This window comes from Halyomorpha halys, unplaced genomic scaffold (assembly GCF_000696795.3).
Source record: "Halyomorpha halys isolate HHAL.00 unplaced genomic scaffold, Hhal_1.1 Scaffold34.1, whole genome shotgun sequence".
Lineage (NCBI taxonomy): Eukaryota > Metazoa > Arthropoda > Insecta > Hemiptera > Pentatomidae > Halyomorpha > Halyomorpha halys.
This window is the reverse complement of record NW_027105031.1, coordinates 732,028-736,946: the sequence shown is the minus strand read 5'-3', so window position 1 is coordinate 736,946 and position 4,919 is coordinate 732,028.

The following is a 4,919-nucleotide window of genomic DNA, read 5'->3' as shown; positions in this document are numbered from 1 at the left end:
AAAATGACAATGTGTTTTTACAAAATGAAGTGATTTATAAATTTGAGAGCTTCGGTGAGGCTCGAGGTGCTGCGCTCTGGTGAGCTTTTACTATACCGCTTGCTCCCTCTCGCTACAATATCCTCGCTTCAAACCCGTATAGGACAAATTTTCTTGAGCGTTTCGTTCCCAGGGGCGCAAATGTATGATATTGCACCTCTTTGTGTTGGTTTAGTGGTTCAATTGTTGCTTTGGGGTCAGTCGCTGTTTGTAGATAAATGTGAGCTTGGTCCTGTGAAGAATTAGTCCAAAATTGCTTCACGTTGACGCTCAGAAGCATCTCCTACACCTACGTCTGAGAGACGGCAAGCGAGATTATTATTGGTGGTGGCCTTTTAGGTGAAGAATTGCCGGCTCGAGGAACGGAGTCAGGTCGTGGTGCATCCAGATGCTGGGAAGGGTTGACACGCTTGTATGTCTGAGAGATGTAAAGGCTTTTTTTTCCGTACCCTCCATTGAAGAAATAAATAATAAATAGGTAAAAAAGATGTTAGTGAAGATTGCTGCCTACTTCTATCCATGGGTACTTTAGGGGTATTGCAGGTATACACTGTGTGTGCAGAATCGATGGCGCCGTATGCGCATTGAAACTATGTTGAGCGGGGAGGGTCCACATTGCTGGTGGTGGTAGAAATTAGATTCAGGCTGCAGAGCCCAAACCTCGTCCCATGGTAAGAACATTTACCAAGGGGACATCTCCTTGCCATCTCCCAGGTGGTGAACGAGGAGCATTTTCCCGAAACAGCGGGTTAGTACAGGCCTTCAACCCATCAAAAAATTTGATGTGTCTCCGGCCAATGTACTCCGGCACAGAGTACAGCTGGAGCTCATCGTGGATAACAGTGTTTCTCGCCCTCTGCAAGGCTGTTCCTCGTACGATTTATCGAAGGACGTAGTTCTGGAAGCTCTGCAGTCTGTTCAGTGTGCTTTTGTACATGCGCTTGAGTAGAGGTGCACCGTAGAGTATCGTAGGTCTAATGACGGCTTTGTATATTTGGAGCTTGAGTCTGAGCGAGAGCTGCGGAGATTTCAGCAGATGGTAGGGTCGATGACTCTTCTGACGGGCCAGCTTCAGCCTTTCACGAACATGGCTTGAGAATGTGAGATGAAGATCGAGTGTGACTTCCAGATAGAGCAAGGAGATGGAGATCCGTTGGTCGACCTCTCCAATCCTGAAGTGAGTAGGCAGTTTTGGTATAACATCACAATAGCATCTGTCTTGGCGGAATTCACTTTAATTCCAATGCGCTTGAGTTCGGCAGCGATGGTGTAAACCGCTTCCTGAGCATGAGACAGCGCAGTTGGAGCATTAACGCTGGAGGCGTAGATGCCGATGTCATCCTTATAGGCAGCAACCACTACCTTCGGATGCTGGATCGATACCACCGCGGCTGTGAAAAGCACAAATAGTATTGGTCCCAACACAGAGCCCTGGGACACTACACGGGTGGTAGGAACAGGAGTCAAAAAGCTTTCGCCGACCCGTACGACGAAAGACCTTCTGCTAAGGTAGTTTTCAATCAGTCGGCATAGATTGGCGGGAAACTTGAAGTCTTCCAGTCGGCGGATGGGAGATACACTTGAAGGCCTGGCTACAGTCAAGAGATATGAGCGCTGTTGTTCTGTTCATGTGCATGTGGCCCAGGGTATGTGATTGCAGCTTATCGTATGTGATACGAGCTGAAAGCCAGTCTGCTCAGGCGGAATTACTTCTTCTTCGCTGCAGTGCTTCATCAGATGGTGATGAATGAGCCTCTCGAAGATTTTACTCATATCCAAGGGGAGGCTGATCGGACGATAGTGCTCAGTCACATCACCCTTCTTACCAGGCTTGAGTAGAGGAACGACAATGGCTCGCTTCCAGATGGTCAGGAATCCTCGTACATGCGTTGAAGATGTTGAGGAGAAATGCTTTGCCCCTCCTCGGGAGCATTCTCAGCAGCACAAAAGGAATACCATACTATGAGGGCGAGGATGTGCTGCGGCGGCATCCTGATGGCATTGGGCTGCGGTGCAAACTTAGGAAACTTCAAGTCAGCTGCAGACTGTATGGTGGAGGTGATGACCTCTACGGCCTCGTCTACTTCCTCCGACGTCAGCAGTGGTATTATTCGTGGAAGTGTCATCTCAACACAGGACTTGAACCCTTTTCAGTCGGCTTCATGACGGATGCACTTGGTCGCCGGTGATGTGGCTGGTGTGACCTCAAACTGATTCGGTACCGGCCGGTGGTCAGATGGTCCGTTGGCCAAAGCCTGGCAGTTAGTGACCGTGTGGAAGTCCCTGGTGAGGAGCAAGTTCTCATTGGGTTCTCGTTGGGTAGCCCGCGTGTCGGAAGGTGTGCACCCCAGGATGGTAGACTGCAAGCGCGTTCTTGGTTATGTACATCCCCATGGGTTTATTGCTGCCACACACCCAGGCGGTGCGACGGGCGTTTAGGGCCCCAAGGATCACATACCTGCTCCTTGTCTGGGCATGCTGTAGCAGTATCCTAGAGTCACGAGAGGGTCAGGAGCAAAACTCTACCTCTCGTGATCCTAGGATGGCAAAAAGAGCTCGGTGACCCACAGATCCTTGAGAGATTTTTAGCCTTGATATTTTCTTTTCCTTGACCATAAATTATATCAATTTTAAAGGGAGCCATTTCTAATCGCCAGCGCATTAACTTTTCATTTTTTATTTTACTTGAGTGTTTCCAGTTGAGTATAAATGAGAGTGCCTTTTCAGTTATGAGTTGAAAAAGTTGCCCAATGAGGTGATATTTCCATTTCTTTAAGCATTCAACCACCGCAGCGGCTTCTTACTCAATAACTAAGAGATGTATTTCTGTTTTTGAGAGTGTTCTTGAGAAAAAGGCAACAGGTTGTCCATCTTGACTTAATGTGGCGGCCAAGGCAACATCAGAGGCATCAGTTTCTACTACTAAGGGAAGTTCCGGTGATATGATCACAATAACAGCATCTGATATGTCTTTTTTTATCGTGGCAAAATCATTAGTTGCGGTGTTAATGGAAAAATAGAAGTTATTACTAATTTTTTTCATTTTATTTTAAAATCAGGACACCCACCCCAGGGGTTTCGGGGAAAGCTGCATAGCTTTGGAAAGAATATTGACCCCCGGTGTCCCACATGCGGAGTTCCTGAAACAGCAGAACAAGTAGTAGTAGATTGCTCCGCCATGGAAGAACACCGAGCCAGGCTATCGAAAAAGACCGGGATTTTCGCCCTCGCCCTCGCCGAGCCAAACTCCCCCGTTTGATGGAAGAAGAAAATTATCCCTTCTTCAGGGAGTTCATTTACGGGTGGAAGGAGGTGGTTGGCCCCACTTAGTTCACCGCACTTCAGGCGAGTCTGGCAACGATTCGACTCTAGCTGGTCATAAATATATTTCCAGTGTTGCACGAATCACTTTAACTGAACATCCGTTCTTATCGTTAAATTATTACCAAATAAAATTGTAATAAAAAGAAGATTAAACCTAGTAAGCTTTTATATGGTAAAACTCAATATGGTTACTAAACGTTATTAGATCAGGTGATCATATAGTTGCTTGATCACGTGGTTACCTTGATCATAATTCTTTAAACATATCAATATATATCACACATAGTCCACTCAATTCAAACCAGAGATACTATCGAATAACAATTAATATGGGTAATATCTCCCAACATAGCATCCCAGGGAATATCTGAATTAAACAGGACTTTCCTTAAAACTTTTAATTGCTCAAAACTTCAATTTTTGATTTACACTGCTTTTGCGCTCAACAAATAAACGACTTGTTGTAACAGACAAATTTCTAAATGCACTGACGTGATTTCTTCAAGCTGGTCTCTAAAAAAAAAAAACAACAACGATTCTGGATAGATGCTTCGAATTAAATTCGTGGCCAGACAGTACTCTAAAACAGGCTATACTATGTCTTCTTAGCAGAGGGTTCAGTCAACAAGGGTACCCATAATTTACCACAGCTCTCTCGTGTCTCTGACGACCCACAAGTTGTATATTCGTCATAATCGTTCGTTCGATAAAGCTAAATGGCAAGGGAAGGTTTGGTTGAGACTCAAGAAAACCTCTTTCACGCAGCGCATGTGTTTTTTCGTTTCTAACCATTTGGCAATGAGAAGGAAACCATTACAGCACTTCATGGGATTCCCTCAGGTGTAGTTGTTGCAAGATCCTTCGACACTCCAATACCACCACCAAGTTGAGTACACGATTCTGAGTCTGAGTCTGAATATCTTCCTGAAACTCTATAAGTGTGACGATTCTGGAATCTCAAACAGACACTCAACGCCCAACTTAATTGCATATATTTCCTCCTCAAAATTACTTGATAGGCGACGCGCTGGTTCCAAAATATCAAAATACTTGCAATATACTCCAGTATCTACATCATTTCTGACAACTGATCCGTCCATGTACATGTGCAACCATACGCCTTGGAAATTACAGAAATTCACGTTTTCTAAAAATATTGCCTTCATGATAACAGGGGAGTGCGTTACTTAATTTGCTCAATCCAAATAAGTGAGCCTCTTGTAAGGACGTAGGGGATCATTTTATGCATTGAGGGAAATAGCTGGTGTTCAGAAGAGTCCTTGATTTCAGGCGTTCATAGAACTTAATTACATGTCTTATTCTTGAAATCTGCTTTGACCAAGAAGGACAATTGTTTTGTTAATGATACCCATATTATTCATATCCACTATGATATTGAAAACTGTTAGGCTTAAGACAGATCCGTGACTCCTGCCTATTTGACATTTAAAATAATTGGCACCTTTACTCTCCGTCGTAAACCTCTGCCCTCCTGTCCTACAGTATCCTTTCTAGATACACCACTGACGCCTGTTGAACAGATTCGATACTTAGGA